This window comes from Patagioenas fasciata, chromosome 15 (genome assembly GCF_037038585.1).
Source record: "Patagioenas fasciata isolate bPatFas1 chromosome 15, bPatFas1.hap1, whole genome shotgun sequence".
NCBI classification, from domain to species: Eukaryota; Metazoa; Chordata; class Aves; order Columbiformes; family Columbidae; genus Patagioenas; species Patagioenas fasciata.
This window is the reverse complement of record NC_092534.1, coordinates 15,730,009-15,748,790: the sequence shown is the minus strand read 5'-3', so window position 1 is coordinate 15,748,790 and position 18,782 is coordinate 15,730,009. Positions and strand designations below refer to the sequence as shown.

Genomic DNA, 18,782 nt, shown 5'->3' with positions numbered 1-18,782 from the left:
GAGAGGTCTTTTGATCCAGCATTATATCATATTGTATGATAAAAATCAATGTGAAGTGGTTGTGATTGGAGCGGTGTCCTTCAGCCCAGTAACTGGCTGCATAAGTAAGTCACCAAGTCAGTCTGCACAGCAACAAATACATAATTCAGGAGGGATCTCTGACTGATAGGGGAAGGACGTATGGGCTGCACAGCTGTCACTGCATTGTGCAAAGCAAGTTGGCTGGGGTGAAGGTGGGGAGTACTGCCTGTCCCCCTGAATGCCGTAGGCAGAACCGGACTGTGACAGGTCACTGTGCAAACCTGGGCTCTTGGCGCAATGATACGGGTGCAGACTGGGACACAAGAAGTGAACTTGGTGTTTCAGAGCCGGGAGGTTGGTGCAAGTTCTTCTTTCCAAAGACAAGGATAATGGGGAGTTGTTCTCCTGCCCCTTCTGGCTTTTTATGGTCCTTCATGTTAGAAGCCCTTTGAGGTTGCTCACTACTTGCAGAAAACGCCTGTGGCCTGAGCTGCAGAGCTGGGCTCTGGATTGCAGCAGCCTCTTGCTAAAGATGCTCTGAGCTGGAGTTTGCTCTTTCATCATAGCTCTCGGGCTTTCAGGGTGAAGTGAGGAACAGCTGATGATTATTGGTAGCTTTAAAATTAATAATGCTCTTTATAACATTTAATCTTTCATTAATAATAAATAAAACACATGCTGTGTTGTATCTAGACCAAGGTTCCTGCAGTGCTGCAGCTTGGGCAGCTGGGAGCTCTATGTCGACGTGAGCAAGGGGTTCCCCAAATCAGGCTTGTTGGGCAGAGGGTGTGGGGAAGGGCTCAGTTTGATTTCCACAAGGCTTACTTGCATAAATTCTGGTGCAGGGGATGGGCAGGATCCTGTGCCAGTGCCGTGTGCCTTTGAAGCAGCCCCAGGTCCCTCCTTGTGTCACAGACCAAGAGCCCAATGTAGCCCCATGATTTATTTATATTTGTAGGGGGAAGAGCAGGGCACGTGAAGGTCTCTGGACTGCAGGCAGAGGTGAAGAGCGCAATGTAGATAGAAATCACAGAGTGATGGTGCCAATTGTGGATGTGCAGTGAGGAGGTTGGACAGGTGCATTCACAGCTTAAAATCCCCCCCTGGCTGTTTGGGGTGCAGAAGGGAGGATGGGGATTCCTCAGGCTGTCTCCTCACCTCTCCCAAGTGAGTCCCTGCTGGGTGATGTGGTTGGCACATGCAGAAGAGCTTGGCTGGATGCTTCAGTAGATGGTGTCCAGCCAGTGCAATAGTTTGCTCCGAGATGGGAGGTGGGGAGCATTAAGGAAACTGAGGGGCAAAACGTCTTGCCATGATCTTTAGGAAGCAGTAATGAAGAGCACTTTGTGGTATTCTTTGTACTGCAGGAAATTTTCCCCTTTTCAATTAATAACCATCGAGGGAAGAGACTTTCTAGCTTGCAGGGGAACGAAACTGAGGAAGCCAGTTGCAGTCATGTTGTTGGAGAGTGCCCGGCTCCACTTGAGTTGTTTTTTCTACTATTTGGGTAAATAAGTTAAGACAATAAGAAGGGCTGCTGAGATGGTTGGCAGTGAAATGAATCCCCCGGGAGATCGGGGCAGTGGTGTTTATTGATGGGGAGCTGCCTGTGCATGGAGGGTCAATCTTGCAGTTATGTAGAGAGAAGGGAAACAAACGGTCTCTGTTTTAGCACCGGATTCATTGCAAGGAGAAATGCCAAGGATCATTAGTGCCACAGCCATCATTATCTTTTGCTTGGATTAGCTTTTTCCATTTTTCTTTTTAAGGCAAAAATAATGGCTGGTTCATGTTAGATCAGATACAGAAGAAATAATAGCGGTATCACAAAGATTGAGGTCTGCAAGATTAAATTTGAAAGGGAGGAGAAATGATAGCTTTGGCCCTGCTTGCTGTTACACCAGCCGTACGGATAAATGACTCTGTATGCAGATAAGCAGGGCAAAAATAAAAGGGATGCTCAGGAAGAGATGGCAAGAAAAATAGGAACTAATCAGCAGATTCAACCGCTGTAATAATGCAGTAAACATGGAAAATTACATTATACTAGTTCCTCTGCTTTTCACTGTATATATTAGCCACAAAGTCATCGATAGGCAATTCGCTGTAAAGATGCGGCGCTGCAGATATCGGAGCTGCCCCATCCTGGGGGAAGGTGTTTGCGATGCTAGAGAAGAAAGTTGTCTTTTGAACTGAGGAAGAAGTGGCTCAAGTTGAGCTGGAGAAACACTCGCAGCTCTCAGAGTTAAAGATCTGCTCTTGGGAAAAGGACGGTCGGTCTGTTTGTCCCCAGCGGTATCAGTACGTGCTGAGCCACGGCTTCATTGCAGTCCTGGGATGTTCCCCTGGTGTGGGAGAAACTGGTCTGCTGCAGATATACGTAGATATAGATATATATAGAGAGAGATAAAGAGGGATATCTCTCTCTATTTATATCTATATATATAAATATGTTTTGCTAGTGAACTCGATTTCCTTTCTGTTCAATTTCTCACAAAGAATGACAAGTAGCCAGTGCAGCTTTTTCCCTCGAGTTCAAGTAAAACCAGCATGTAACATTATTTGCAAATTAGCTTCATCCCTCTGGCTCCCAGTTAAAGTAGGAGCTACTCAGTCTGAGGTCCCTCTCAAAATATCCATTTAAGCCATGTAATGATTCTGACTCACTCATGCATAGTAGATGAAAGAAGATCTGTGATTTATTTTTAAAGCTTTGAACCCCAAACATGGTCAATCATAGGGAAAAAAAAAAGTCATAATGCATAGCTGGAAGAAAAGCAGCCCTACACTTCACAATAAAACCCCTTTTTTTTTGCACTTTTTTATTAACAGCTCCAACTACGATCAGTGCATAAATCTCCCTGAAACACGGGATGTTGGAAAATTACCGAGAGACAGCGATGTCCTCCCTGCTGCTTGGTGAGGAAGGAAGGATGCACCTTCAGGTATGGGCTGGTACATTGTTTTATCCTCTGTTCCCCGTTTGTCTTGCACTAAACCTGCTTGTTGCCTTGGCTAAAGGGGGGAAATAAGGTGTTTGTGAGAGGGGGAAGCTTCAGAAGTGATTTTCTAAACTTGTCTCAAGCCGCAGATAAGTTGTCTGCCTGCGACCCACTCTGCAGACTCAATCTGCTGTGCCTGACTAGGCAGAGCTGGTTAATGGTGGCGTTTTGTCCTGAGTTTGCTGTTGATCTTAATCTGCCCTATGGAATTTAATTGTCTGGCTCCTCTGGATGCTACCAGGGTCAGAGCAGCGCTGGGTGCTCCTGCAGCAGCACTGGAAACCAGAGCACACGCTCTGCAGTTCCCTTCCCGGGTCAAGTTGAACACAGCATATGAAATTGCTGCTTCCCCAGCACCGTAGCGGCTTCTTAGGGATTGCACGACGGGCTGAGCAGGATTAAGCTGCATTGGCTGCTGCTGCTGAGCAGCCTTTTTAGCGTAGGAGCCGAGCTAGACACTCCTCCTGGGTTTTCTTAATCCAGCCTCAATCCATGCGCCTCAAACAGGAGCCTTGTTTTAGGACGGCGCTGAGCACTTGAATCTCCCAATAAGCTGCTCTCACGCCTGTGAGGGCCGGCAACAAACCAAAACGCCACTTTGGCTTTGTTTTGAAGAGGATGGAGATTGTCATCCCCTGCTCAGGAGAAACAGAGGGAAGCAGTGGTTCCCAGGACAGGACGGGGAGGGCTGGTGACTTCAGAACGTGGGTTTTTCTGACAGTTTTGTGACACTTTGGGTTCAACCCTGACAAGCCACTGTCCCTGAAACACTGGCCCAGCATGGCAACTGGATTATAGCCATCACATCCATCTCCCTAGAGAGGAAAAGGTGTTTCTAGCCACAGAGGCCAGTTTAAAATAAGCCAGCTTTCTTCTGCTTGTAAAGTGATGTTCTTTCCTAAATATGTGGTCCTGGAGCAAACAAGGACCTAAGCACTACTGAGGTCAGCACTGCCATGTTGCAGGTTGGGGTTTCTCATTTATCTGGGCTGGATGGTCGCTTGTTTTGTCTCCTGAACAAGTGGTTTGAGGCAATAACATTGAATTAGCCTGCCTATCATTTCAGTGTTTATAAATGCATTTCCAATGGGATTAACTCCTTTCAGTAAAACCACTTCTTTCTATGGCATCCGTCACTCCAGTTTGCATTTCCCTGTTGCTGTGCTTGCATTTGATCCTTGCAGTGACCATTTGGGATTTGGACAGTTTGCTCTTGTTGGGGCTGGATTTCACCCAGAGGTGGCCATGTGTGACCATTGGGGTCCCCAGCATGTAATGTGGGCTGCGGAGGAAACCTGTGGTGGGACCTGGTGTCCTGACATCTGTGCTGGAGTGTGACTGTGCTACTGGGTAAATGGGGTGGAGTGAAATGTGCTGGGGATTGATAAGGAGCTGCAGATTTCGTTGCTTGAGTGGGTCTTCGTTTCATGGATGTGTTGGCCAGCACCAAGGTTTCCTCTGCTGTTGGAAATACTGGGTGTCTTAAAGAAGCGGCTTAGATCAAATTGTGACCACTGAGGACTCTTGGTGTCATGTTGAGTCCTGTCTGGGTCTGAATTAGTTACACAGGTACTTTTATCTGTATCCTTCCAAAGAAAAAGATGAGGTGGCAAAATGTGGGGTAGGTGTTGGAGGAGGAGTGGGTCACAGAGCTGCTTCAGTGCAGGGCAACCATTGTGCTGACCTTTCAGCTGGTTTTCCAGCTTTCTGCCACTTCTGCCTCAACTGTGATCCTTCATCAGCACATGTTTCACCAGGGTTTAGTTTACCTTTATCCCTTTGGCCTCCTCTGCACTGAGATGCACTAAGCACAAGCATCAAAGCCTGACACCACAGGCCAAGGGATGCTGCGAAGGTGGGGTTTGCTCCCTGCAGCCTGCCATTCCCACCCTGCATTTCCTGGGAGAGCTCCAGCATCCTGCCAGCCCATGAGGAAGATGCTTTTTCACCCCTTCCCATCCTATATATGAGCCCTCCTGCTGCAGCACATCCATGAGTTTGTCCCTTGCCTCGGGGAACCCCACGTTAGCAGAGGGAAACATCAGACGATGCTGCACATTCACTATCTCGCTCCTCCAGAGCAAGACAAGGGCTGAGTGTAACGCCTTTTAATGTTCCTTCTCTTAATTATCCTCTTAATTACTCAATGAAATGCCCAATAAAACAAATCACTGTAATTTCTATTTTATTCTCTGCATTTTGTGGTTTACATAAGAGCGCAGGATCCATTAAGGAGGCACTTTCTCACGAGGGAATACTTTCCAATAGATCATACTTACAAAATGGTTTTATGTTCCTATCCTGTGTTTCATCCTTGTTTTCTGTGCCAGTTTGCTAATTACTGGAGACACCGGTGGTTGGGAAGTACTTGCCTCCTTTGCTGCCTGTCCCCGCCGTGGTGAAGTCACAGCGCTGGGTTTGTGACATCCCCATGGCAATGAGTTTGTGACATCCCCATGGCAACAGCCCGTGATGTCACTAGCGGGGATTACAACTTTGCAAAGCATCCAGGCACAGGCAGCAGGGCTGCGAGTCTTGGGCTCTCTCTTGTCTTTAGAGAGGAATTTAAATGCAGCCAAGTCTTCAAGAATGCTTGAGGCTTCCCTTTTTTTAATTTAAGTTTTTAAATTTTTTCCCTGAAAGAAGGGAATGGTGGTGGCGGAGGGGCTGCCACCAGCAGTCCCGTCCATTCACCTGCAGCAAGCCCAGCTCTCTCATTCAAATTTGGGGTTTGCTTGGGCGGCGCTGAGCCCGCCAGTGGCCCCAGTGTGGGAGCCTGTGGCCCAACGCTGCTGCATTGGGCGGCCCCACAATGTCCCTGGGGGCTATGGGTGTCCCCCACCCTATGCAACTATCCCTGGCTCTGCACTTCTTGGTGATACAGTGAACCGAAAGCAAACTTGGAGCCATAGCCTCTTGCAGACCCACCCCTGCTATTCCCCCGGTCCAAACTGCTGTCTCTATAGATTTTCTTCAGTGCTGTTTGTCTAATACTCATAGTATTAGCATAATAACTTGCTGTTCGTGCGCAGACAGTGAGGGAAGGAGGTCCATGTGCATACTGCTCTAGCAACAGGAAAATCACGTAATAACAATTTGTTTTGCACCCGGGTAGGAAATCCAGCTCGCATGGCCCATGCCACAAACTGCGCAAGGTGTTTAAACAGACAGCCCCAAAACTTACACAGGGAAGCCGCCCGACTGATATTTATGTACCTTATTCAGCCTGCAGAAGCAAATCAAGCAGGCAGAAGAATCAATCTCTTTATTTTAGCTTTTCTAAGGTAGGAATAAAAATGATATTTCAAAGGCTGACGTGTCTCAGCTGGGCGGTGGTGGGGAAAAGCAGGCACCGCAGAACATACTGTCCTGTCTCCGGGTTTCTCAGATCATAACTTCTAAGCTGGATTCAATAGAAATAAATGTTCAGTAGTTCCAGTGGTGGCCTTTGGAAACGGAGCTAATGGAACAAGACAAAAAAATCGTTACAACATTTTGACAAGTGTTTAAATATTTAATGCTATGCAGGGCGCAGCCCAATCACGGGGAGGTGTTAACGCACCTGCAGGAATCTGTGCCCTTTGCTGGCAAGAGATGGAGTCCTCCTGCAGATGAGGGGAAATGAAACAAATACTATTTGAGCTGTGCGTTAATAAACAAGCAGAGGGTGGTTGTGGCATCGGCAGCCCCGTGCCTTGGGGTAGGTGATGGGCTTGGTGGCTTTTCCTGAGCTGGGGACCCATGGAGGAAGAGGAAGGTGGCCAGTTCTTGGAGAGAGCTGGTGGAGGAGAATGTGTACTGTTACCCTGAGCAGAGACAGGGGAGATGAAGAGGCTGCCGTGATTAAATAGGATCTGCTGAAATCCTTCCAAAGCAGGCTTAAGAATTAAGAGCCATCAATGTCACATTGAGGGTCACTCGCTGCAGGACACCTCCGGCCAGTGCCTGGCCTCCCCCTGTGCCTCTGTTTAGCCCCATCCTAGTGTGGGGAAACGCATCCTTTGTTTTGGAGCCCACACGGCCATTCCCCTCTGCTGCAGAATCTCAGTAAAGAGAGCTGCTAAAAAGCAAACTTGTCTGGAGGGGAAGGATTGGACTGTGCATGCTGAGATTTGCTTTAAATTTAAGTGTCATTGGGAAGCTAATGATGGGGGAAGGTGGTGGGGAAAGAAGGCAGTGAAGGTACTGGCTGGGTTCACACCACCTTTGTGCAGAAGGCTGATGGTGGGTCCTCTGTCAGTATCAGTGATGGAGATTAACCTGAGGAGATGTCAGCCATGTGCTGGGAACAGTGTGGTTTGCTTGCTCAGATCCTTCTTCCCATGCACGTTGTGCCGTGGCAACCTGTGCGATACCACTCTCAGATAATGTATCCCCCTCAACACCAGCATGGGCATACTGGTGGGCCAGCCAGAGCCAGGACTGAGCCCACCATGAAACCTGCAGGCATTCCCTGGCTGGGAATGGGCTTCCAACGTGGCTTAGCTGCTTCACTCACACCAACCTGCGCCAGAGAGGACCCTGATTCACCTGCTGCAGAGCAGAAAGCCACTGCTGCCACATACACACACGTCCCTGTTAGTGCTGCAAATGAAGCAGGGCTGCCTCTCTCAGCCACATGAGGCAGCAAGCAGAGCCCTGGAGGGACTGTCCTGAGTGACAAAACTCTGATCTGGGACTCCCACTAGAGGACATTTTTAAATTTTAAAGTTTTTTTCCCCTCCGCCTTTCTCCTTATTTTCCACAGCTGGGAACGACTGGTCACAGCAGGGAGGTTTTCACACATCATTAGAGCCAAGTGTCCAACTCCACACAGCCATCAACCCCAATCAGAGCGATTTAAAAGGCAGCACTTCCTTTAATCATCTGGGGATGCTCAGGTTCGTTAGTGGGAACCCAGTGCTCCTGGATGCAAGGGAGAAGCAGGGGGATGGAGCGGTGGGAAATGATGCTGAGATGAGACCCAGGGTATTAAAAAGCAACGGTTCCTCACCTGTGCATCAGCCTCAGGACAGACCTGGAGGATGGGGTCCTTCCCTAACTGTGTGCTCTCATTTTCCTCCCTGGATGGCTGGCCATGGGTTTGTGTCTGCATAAGCAGGGCCAGTGTTGGGGCTGCTGTCTGCAGCTGAGATCTCGAGCAAGAGGTGATGTATAAAAACGTTCATAAGCAGGAGAAAGCCTCAGCACCACTATTTCTGGCTCACGAGGTGGACGCATCCCTCTGTGCAAGGACCCGAGCACTGAGGGTGTCTGAGAGAATCACAGGTGCTGCATCAACCTGCGGATCCACAAATCCCCCGGAATGAACGAGTGACCCCGAATCTCAGAGCCGCGCTTCAGCTCTCGCTGTCCCAGCCAGCAACCCTGACCCAAACAGCTGTAGAACTGTATCCTGGGCTTCATGAAGTGATGCAGCTCCCTGTCTGTGAAAGCATCAAGGGACACAAAGTCCCTCCTTCCTAAACAACATCCCCAGCCCTGCAAACCGTGCACAAACCACTGCAACACGCGCGCTGTTATTTTTTCCTTAACTCTGTGCAACCACGCGACCTTCTCTTGGCCTTCTCCCGGGCCTGCCACAGCCCCACGTGCTGCGTACGCGACACGTGGGTACGGGAAGGACAAACACATGAGAAACATCACAGAATTACCAACACACCTGACTGCAGGAGGACAAACGTCCTTCCCAAACGCTCTGGTGTGCGCAGGGGGGCTTTCGCGGTGTCCGCGTCTCAGAGCTTTCAACGATTCTAATTTGTCCAAGGGCAACTTTGCAAAATGTCAATATTTTTATCAAAATTCCCTGCGACAGGCTTAAAGTTTTAATTAAAGGTTTGGGTGGTTTTTTTGGTCTGTTTTTTTTTTTTTTAATGGATGTTAGATATTTTTTTCTAAGAAATGCCTTTTTCAATGGAAAACAAAGTGAGTGTCCCAGCGTTTTTGCTGCTCCGCTGTGTCTTTCTGGCTAACTTGCATTCCAAGGCAGCGCTGTGAGCCGCTCCATGGGGAGCCCTCATCCCAGTGGCACTGTGTCCCTGACCATAGTCATCATCCGCACATGCAAAGACACCTCCAGCCTGCGCTGGTGCCGCAGATGAAGGCAGCGATTTGCAGACACGGTTCTACCTACGAGTCCCAGCAGCAATGCAGGTAACTGACTGGGAGAAATTTTGCCATTAACCTCTGAAAACCAGGGAATTTGTGCTAGCGAAGCAATCAGGTTGGCGTTCTGCCCTTGCTGCGGCTAATTAAGGATTGATAGGACTGAAGGCAATGGAGTTAGAGGCAGCTATGACATCTTTCTGGACTTCGATTTGACCTCTGCCTTTCATGGTCTTCCTTTTAATTCTTTTTCATTGGTTTTAAAAACAACTTTTTGATAGAAGGTGGCAAAATCTCACTTAAGTAGAGTTTTTTTTTTGGGAACGAACATTTGGCTTTTGGAGCTGCCCTCATCTGTTGGGTAAACATGAAATGATCGTCTTTGACTGGAACTGATCCTCTGGAGCCATGTTATTCTACTGGGGAGAGGTATTTTCACCCATTTTCAATGTGGATTATTTTTGTGACTGACTGTAATAGTTTCTTTGGCGGTATTAGGGCTTATTATGTCAGGATTTATTTCGGCGTGAAGCGATTCGACATGCTGTAGTCCTGTAACTTCGCGTGCTGCAATCCAAGAGACCGTCTCCTGCGTCCTCCATGGGCACGATGGAAAACACTTCTCTGCAGCTGGACCCGTCTTCTGAGGTCAGCTTTCCCCAGCTCTTCGTCACTGCTAAAGAGGCAAATTTAACAGATTTCCTGCAAAAGACATGTGAAAATCATCTGAGTGAAAAATCTGTATAGAAAAACCTCCTAGAAAGAGGGGGAGAGGACCACAAAGGAGAAATTGAACCTTCAGAGGAGCGGTGCAGGCACCGGAGCTCCCCGGCATTAGCAGAGGGGTTAGCAGCAGAAAATGCAAGTGAGGATTAAATGTGGATTATACCGCGGCGATGCTGAAACATCGTCAGCGCTGAGACATCTGACAAAAGGCTTTATTTCCTTAGGAGAAGAACTGTTGGACCCCAAGTAGTCCTAGACATCACTCTTCAGGTGATACTTGTGGTGAGGCAATGAGTGTATCAGCTAAGGCAGCGTGTTGGGGCAGCTGGTACCTGCGAGGTACCTTGGTGATGCAAACTGATGGACCTGTTCCTCAAAGCCATGTGTAATACAGGGTTTTGGCAACTCCTGCTCCATCAAACACTCCTCATGCTCCATGAGATATCAACAAAAAAAGGTTCAGTGCTGTTCAGTGTCAAGTGGAAATGGATTGGTAACACTGGCACTAAACCTGTTGTCATTCTCTTAGCTCCATTAGCATTATTAAAACCATCTGGGACCTTTGGTTTGTGGTGCTTCTCTCTTACTGGGATTGAGAAAGGATTTGGGTCATGATTTTTGGTCTGTTCTCAGCCAAAATGAAGGCTTATCTTGGGAGCTCATCTGGGCGATGGAGCTACCCAGTCTCCAGGCTTTCTTGGTATTGCAGTCTCAGCTGAACGCCTCCGCAGGGCAAGCACCAACTCAGATCAAACTTGGACGTGTAGAAGTGGATGATAAGGATGGACTGACTAGCTCATGTTGATTGCGATGGCGGAGGCATGGAAATTAGGGGTTTATGTGTCCCCAGATCCTGCCACGCTCCACATAGGGCGATGGGCAACTTTGACCTCCCCAGCCTGAGGTCTGGATCGTGCTCTTCTTAGGCAAGAGAGGCATTTGCAGCCTGCCGAGCAGATCCGTCCCCTTCACAAGCTGATACCATACCGGGGGGCAGCTCTTGTGCCCCTATGGGGCACCCATAGAGTCCCAGGGCTGGGAGGAGCAGGAGGCTGTCTGTCCATCTGTCCATCTGTCCATCTGTCCGTCCTCTCCCACCACCCGAGCCCAAGTTAACCTCAGCTACTTTTGGCAGCTCAGTTCCCCACTCCAGCAAGCGCTGGGCAGCTCAGGAGGTGGCAGGGAGAGGAACACTCTGTTCGGCAGCTGCACATTCCATTAATTTAATGAGGGTTGTTTTTTCCCTCTTTTTTTTTTTTTTTTTTTTTACAAGGCAGATGGTAAAATAGCTATTTTCTGTTGTCTAATAAATACCATCAGCAAGGCAGAAAATGTGCAATCTTGCCAAGTCTTTTCTGATTCCTCGCCCTCCCGTACTGATGTGTTTCCCTGTTCTCTGCTGGCAGCCAGCGGAGCTGGGTGGTGGGATGGGAGGGAGAGGAGGGACACTAAAGGCATGTCCGAAATTGCTGGTGGGACCCACGCGATGAAACGGCAGCTTCCCGTGATTGGGCAGAGCCTTCGTGTCCTGCTGGGAGAGCTGCGCTCTGGCAGCCTTCGCCGATCCAATTCTCACTTCATCTGATTGCAGTAATAACAACTCGCACAAATTTCCTGCCTCAACCTGAAATCTTCCAGCTCTGCAATGCAAATAATATAATGTGTGATGAGGAGCCCGATGACGGGGATAATAATAATAATAGTGATGATGCCTTTATTCAATGAATGAGTGAATCAAGCAAGCAAAAATAAATGGTATTCAGAGCCTGAGAATCAATAGGAAGAGAAATCAGGAGGAAATGCAGGGGGAATTGCATCTCTGGGGGAGTGCTGTCCTTAGGAATGGCATGAAGGAGAGATGAGCGAAGCCCTTTGGAGCTGGGCGCTCCTCGACAGCCCGTGTCGCTCCTGGTTTCGCTCCTGTCCTGTGATTATGTTGCATTTGCCGAGCTCAGTGCTGCTCCGTGCCCGGTCCCAGCCTCTCCGCGATCTCTTTGTCCCCCCTGATTTACGGCTCTGCGGGCTCTCTGAATGTGTCAGAGCAGTTGGCAGGCTGCACACCTGACCTGGGCCTGGGTAATAACTTGTCTTTTGTCCCATGCCCAGGAGGTTGGCTATAAAAAAAAGCTCCAGACATCAATTTTCCTCTCCACCGGGATGGAATTGCAAAATGATGAGTTGGTCTTTGCCCTCATTTATCTCTTCTTTCCCTTGCCCCTCCTCTTTTTATCTTTCTCTTTTCTCCTTACCCTACTGCTCCTCGCTCTCTTTTTCACCCCTTCCGCTATCTCCTCCATCATTTCTCAGCCTCCTTCCCCTCTGCCCATCACTGCTTCTCCTCTCTCCCCCTCTTGCCCTCCTCTGCCTCATTTTTTCCATGCATTTAGAACTCGCATGCTTTTTCTTGCTGTGCATAGCATTTTGATATCCTCACCTGTAGCAGCCTGCTAATACAGTAATTCTACAAGAGACCCTTTAAAAACCTAAAGCCTTGACAGGCAGTAAAACTCACCTTTTAACTTGCCTTCCTCTTTATCAGGGATTCATTTCAGACAGGATTTCCGTGTGCACCCTCTGTTAGTAAAAAAAAAGGATTAATTCCCGCAACAGGTGAATACGTTTCACAGCTCTGATGAGCAGGATATATTCCCCACTTCCCACAGGCACATGGGGGATTTAATCGTCTAACATGGTCCTTCCCTTTGTCAGGAGTGTGTTTAAAGGGTTGTGTTAGAGATGTGCAGAGACCTCCAGGGGAATACCCTCTTTCACAGTGGGGCATTCCCATGAAACCTTTGCGTTATCCAAGGGATTTTTCCTCTCTCTGGAGAGATGCCGTGTAGCAGGTTTGGAGCTGACGTCCTGCTCTCTCAGGTGATGCTCGCATGGGTCGAGGTTACTAAATGCTCTAAGCATCCTTGCTCTGAGCATCTTGGATGCTTGGACCTGAATGCTGAAGCCTCCCATGCCTCTCGTTGCTCCCTCCAAGCTGTGCTTCTTCAGGTGAGGGTCTGGCACAGCTCCTGCCTGGCTATTTCCCTTTTCCAAGCTCTCAGAGCAGAAAGAAAAAGGACAAGCTTCTCCTGCCCTTTCCTCTCTAGCGTCTTTTGATGGGATCTACAGTTTTGTATTGTGTTTAAATCTGTGGAAATCTGATAGTGGATAAAATAGGCAGAAGGCAAAACTGGGAAACTGACTTTGACTTGCAGCTGTGCTGGGAAGAGGCACTGGGTAAACTGAATCAGACATTTCCTCCCTTTGCCCCAACACCTCTAGTGAGACCTGCTGTAGGGCAGCAAGGAAATATCAGTGTCCTAACGTCCTCTCCATTTCCGCTGCAATATGGGCTTGCGGATGGGAGGGATGAAGAAACCGATATATTCTCTTGTATTGCAAATAGTGCAGAAGGACTGACTTCCCTTGGACCCTACCAGTGCCACCCCGTCGCCCTGCTGGTCCCCAGGTATGCGTGGAATGGGCAGCACTGGATGTAACGTGCAGTTTCTCTGCAGTGGTGGCTGAGGTGGTGGTGTCCTGGGGGAACACGGAGTGTGATGGCGATAGGCAGTGAGCAGCCACCAGAGCAGCTTCCAGAACAGCAGTCAGCAAGTTACTGGTTGCCAGTTCCTGTGTTGGGGATGCCAGCTGATCCCGGGATGGAGAGCTCAAGTTCCATCATCTCTGGTGAGCTACTGAGCAATGGGGCAGGAGATGGCACTGAGCGGAAAGATGTGACTTGCAAATCCTCCTGCCAGGCTGTTTTCTGGACAGCACAAATCTGGAATAGTTCCCCTTTCTGAGCTGCCAGCTTTAGACATAGGAGATGAGGTAGGAGATAATATGGCATGTCTAGTGCCAGGTATTCAAGAATTTCTAAGTACATTGCAAACAGGGAGCTACAGGGCAGCATTGCTCTTTCCATTTCATACACAGGAAGGCCCTCAAAAAGTGGTGAAGTTTCCTGCCAATTCACCCCAGGGACCATAATCTCCGTTTCATATTTCTAAAGCTTTGAAACAATGCTTCCCTGTGCTCCACTGGCAAAACAGTAGAAATTGTTAGTCTTTTCGAAGGGAAGAGAGTCTGATCTAACAGATTTCACTCTGGACTAGGTAAGCCTCAACAAACGGCGTTTTTCAACAGCAAAAACTGGCCAACTCCACATGAGACAGGGTCTTCAGGTAACAGGATGGCCAGAGCGTGAGGACAGAGTCTGCAGGTGGAAAAGAAAGACATTGAAAGATTGCCTTGCTAGCTGAGTTGTGAGGTGTCCTTCATGCATTGCTGAGTACAGCAGTGGTTGCCATCTGGTCCACCTTCATCATTGTACCAATCCATACCAAAGCGGTTGTGAAGGGTCAAGGAGCCCTGTAGCAGGGACAAGTGCCTGGGCAGAATCTGGCCCAAGGAAGTCTGTGTCTTACTTCGTATTTTAACGTGGTGCCAATATTCCTTTCACCAGCAATGTCAGACCAATGTTCCATGGCATCCAAAGATTCTGCATCCTGATGTCCAGCAGGATTCAGGGTTGAAGGGCAGCGTCACATAACTACAGCTGTGTGGACAGAGCTTGCAAAGATGATATAGCCAAACTCTTCTCAGTAGGAGCAGGCAGCCCAATGGGGGGCAATGGGCATGAAAGCAGCTTGGGAGGTTCAGGTTCAGGATATTCAGAAAGAGACGTGCTCTAGGAGGGTGGTGTGGCACCAGAATGGGTGACCAGAAGGGCTGTGAGATCTCCATCCTTGGAGGTCTCTAGGACTCAGCCACACCAAGCCACGGCTGCTCTGCATGGTCGCGGACAATCCTGGTGAGAACTCAGAAAGGAGCTCACTCCTTCATCCAAAGGACAGGGGGCTTCCACCTGCCTTTCTGCTCAAGGACATGCCTGGAAGAGACTCAGCACCCTACACTGTTGTGTACTTGTGTGTTGAGAATAAAAACCAGGCTTGAAATGTCACCTCATCACAGCTGATAAGTGAGGTTTATTACAGAAAAGGAGATCTATCAATCTCCTTGCTCCTGAGAGAACTAGCACTTCAGCAAGAATGGCTGGGGGGGTTTAATGGAGTTAACTGAAATTTCCACCGGGGAGCCAAGATGTTGGTGTTTAGCTGGAGAGGAAAAAAACATCTAGTTTTCTTTTGGGAGAAAATCCTTCAAAACTCAATAAAATGGTATTTTTTCAGAGTGGAAGGAGGGAGCTCCTGCCGCCTTGGGCTCTGCCCGAACGGAGCCTGCGTGCCTGGGGTGGTACGTGTGGGCTGTTGGGGTCGCAGCAGATGGACTCGTGCTTCCCTTTTGTGGAGGGCAGTCTGGATGATTTCTGAAGGAGATATTTGTGTGCGTGTGATGATGGCTTGTGTATTTAGGCCCTGTGACACCAATTCCTTGCTTGCAGAGAGTATATCTCATCTCAGAGATTCTCGGGGCTGACACGCAAAGTGATGGCGACTGGTCGATGGTGACCAGTGTTCCCAGAGAAAGAGGAATGGGTGCATCTCAATAAATACATCCAGAAAGTCCCGCTAGCTGCACTATCAGAAATGACACTGCTTTTAACTCCCTTCTGGGAGCGGGACACACATGTTCTGGTTAGTTGGCTGCAGCCCATTTCCTAAGCATGGAGACACCCAGCGTCACTAGCACAGCAAATCCCAATTAGTTCTGGAAGCAGCACACACAGGATTAAACTTGCTCCCCAAGGCAAGAGCAGGGAAACCAGGCTTAAAAAGTGGTTGTTTCCCGGGGCAGGCGCAGAACGTGCAGCCCCGTGCCGATGATTCAGAGCCCCACGGCTTCCCTGAGAGGAGCAGAAGCTCCAGCTGCCCCAGGAGGCTGTTTCTTTGCTAATAGCTGGTCCAAGAGACCAGAGCTGGCAGTGCTGGGGTGTGATAACTCCATGGCTCTGCTGGAGATGCCAGCAAGCTTTGTAGATTAAAATCCCAGCCAGATCCCAAACCAGCAGTTAAAGCCATCCATCTCCAGCAAGTTCCACCCTCCTTCAGATGCAGGCACCCAAGTCCCCACTTGCAGCCACATCCCCACCTTTGCCATCTTGCCTGTAGATGGGTCGACATAGCTTGCCAGCACATCCCTGGTGGCCAAAAAGCCATTTTCAAGCAGGTTTTGCAGCTGATACTGAGCTGTGCACTATCCTTGTTGCCTGCCTAGTTGTCCAAGGTTACTCTGGGTCTGCCTATGAGATTTGTGGTTACTGCCAGGACAGGCGTGTTAGGCATGTAAGCCATCGGTTTTCTTCCCTCGCCTGGGTATGAAACCCATCCTCAAAATCAGCTTCTATCATTTTGGCTGCGTTGGGAAGCTAGTGGAGAAAAGACAATGCTTAGTTACAGAAGAAATCCTTTACTGAGAGGCAGATTCCGGTGCAGGTAAGATTTCAGCAAACAACACTGAACCTCTGTGTTAAACAGCATCACTTGATGGGGTTTGTTTTGCTGCAGCAGTGGTACCCACCCCAGCCCCAGCCCCAGCCCCAGCCCCAGCCCTGGCCCCGCAGCTGCTCTGCCCTCTGGCTCCCCGCTCCAGGAGCTTCGCTTCATTACTTTCTGATAAGTTGAGAGTCCATTGCTGAGTCTTGAGAATTTGGCAAATAATGCCAAGCCTTCACACAAGGGTAAAAATAGCCCTAATAATTTAGGCAATTAGTTAATTAGCCTCGTTTATTTGAAAGCACAGAGTGGCGTGGGAAGACTTTGCCGCTGTTTTCGTTGTGCTTTTTCCATTCACTTTGTTTGCTTGCCCCTTGCTGTTTTCTCTGCTCCCTGACAAAGATACAGGGACCCAAGGCACTTTAAAGTGGGATACACAGGGAAGTGAACATAAACCAGGACGGGATGCTGCACAGAGCCAGGCCCAGTTCTTCTACCAGACCTTAATGTGGCATCACGTCATATTGGGAAGCAGGTACCTTCTTTCCATGCTGTCCCTTCCCATCCCTGACACTACATCAGAGGTAAATGCTGTGGCACATTCAGGATGACTCACAGCCACTTGACAAATATTTAAGGGGCCATACGCTGCACCTCACTGTTCGTAGAATCACCTGGTTTTTCCCAGCTAGATCAATCTGTGTTAGTCCTAATGTAGTCCTTGGACTAGAAGTGACTGACAGGCAAAACGAGGCCGGGTAAAAGAGGTGTTTATTGGGAGGTGACAGTAGCACAAGGCTCAAGGCAAGGGGACCAGGTTGGTCCTTAATACGCTGGCAGAGGAGCATCCCACTGTTGGCCAACACCTGCCAGCCCCATGGTGACTGCATCTCTTGGTCCTTACTGCTCCCACCCGGGCTCTATGGACCATGACATGGTCTCTGCTAAAAACCTTTGTCTTTACCCCTTTCGTAGCTCCACGAGCTCACCTGGTTTGGGGACAGCTGGTGGTCAGGTCCCCTCTGTCCTCCTTGGACTCGCGCACGTCCCATTCATTATTCACCTGAAGAGTTGAATGAATTCTGTCTTCCTGAATTATTTCTGAAGATATTAGATCTTCTCAACTTGTTCATCTTCCCCAGAAATGACAGCTCGCAGGCACCTGGGAATAAATGATGCCTTGGAACAATTTCATGGTTTCTATTCCAGGCAACAGGAATTCCTCAGATCTCGACATCAGTCCCCAAACCCCGGTGTGTTAGCATAACCTCCAGACAGCCCTGAGTTTCTTGACCCAGAAAAAGGATGGGATTTATGATGAACCCTGGGAGACCGGTGTCCTTGCAGCTCACGTACCCTAATGGTGTGCAGCGTATTGTGTGCTCCTCTAGCTGGAATTTTCTTGTTGAAACAGCTCTCTGTCAGCAAATGCCACTTCCATGAAATGGGCTTTTGTGTGTGAAATCAAATCAATGTTGATTAATTTTGATTTTGGAAAAGAGGAAAAAAAAACCCTGTTAAAAATGTCAAGATGCCTTCTCTTTTCATTCTCATAAGAAGAGCTTCAATTCTTTATCTCTTAATGACCTTTTGTTTAAAGCCTTTGTGTTTTATAAGAAGTATTCAAAAGGAATGAAGCAAAATGACACGTTAAATATCTTTTGAAGCAAGATTTGTCCATTTCCATGAGCTTTTTTTTTAGTTCTTTTTATTTAAAGGAAGGCAGGAATTGCAATTTTTGTTCCTCTCTGATTTTTTGCCTTTTTGTCCTAAACCAAATTGACTTCCCAAGGCTCCCAGTCCTGCCCTGGCTGATACGTGCCAGCCTCTCCTGCTGTGCTGTGTGATGCAGGGACGGCTCTGACTCCTGCCTTGACCCTGCTCACATCGTCCAGTCCCCCTTGAGCTGATGGCACTGGAGCCGAGCTCAGGGGTCACCCCTTTTAGCCCTGCTCTAGCCTGACATATCCCTCTGCAGCGCCGGAGCTGCTGCGGTGACCTGCAGGCGCATCCCCTCCCAGCTCCTGGAGCTGCTACATGTGTTTTTGTCACTCGGTCTCCATCGCTGCACTGAACGGGGATGAGGGCGTCCCAGAGCTCCGACTTGAGCCAACATGCAGGCATAGACACGGTTGTGCTGTCAAACCCTGGCTGCATCCCGCTCCCCGTGGCTCAGCAAAGTGCTCAGCCAGCCCACGGAGCTCTGACCCCTGCAGCCCATCTCCCCCTCAACCGCTGCTGCCTTCGAGGCGATGTCATCTCATCCTGAATGCAGCAAGTCTACCTAATCAAAGAGCTTAAAAAAAAATTGCCTCAGTTGCTCATTACTTTTTTAATGAGCATCTCTCATTTGGCTGGCTAAATTGGGCCAGAGTCTAGCACAAAGGATCCTTGTGTTCTGCAAGTGATGTACCAGCATGTGGGTAGGACACTGAGCTCACTCACCTGGCCCCGGCGTCCTGCCTTCATTAAGAGATGCAGGGCACCGGGATTGCACGGTGGAGGATGTTTTCATAGAGAGAAGGTGTTTGCACGT

At 48.9% G+C, this 18,782-nt stretch overlaps 1 protein-coding gene across 3 annotated transcripts in view; it reads left to right on the top strand.

Annotated features, from left to right (window-relative positions):
- The window catches only part of ELFN1 (extracellular leucine rich repeat and fibronectin type III domain containing 1), a 105,343-nt gene that overhangs the window by 18,914 nt on the left and 67,647 nt on the right, over positions 1–18,782 (top strand). For 2 of the 3 annotated variants that reach the window (XM_065851195.2, XM_065851194.2), the window contains exon 2: positions 2,854–2,966. The gene's annotated coding sequence lies outside the window, so the exon portion shown is untranslated. Of the gene's footprint in view, positions 1–2,853; positions 2,967–7,770; positions 8,884–18,782 lie in introns of those variants that run through there. The other variant, XR_011741503.1, reaches the window with a different exon arrangement.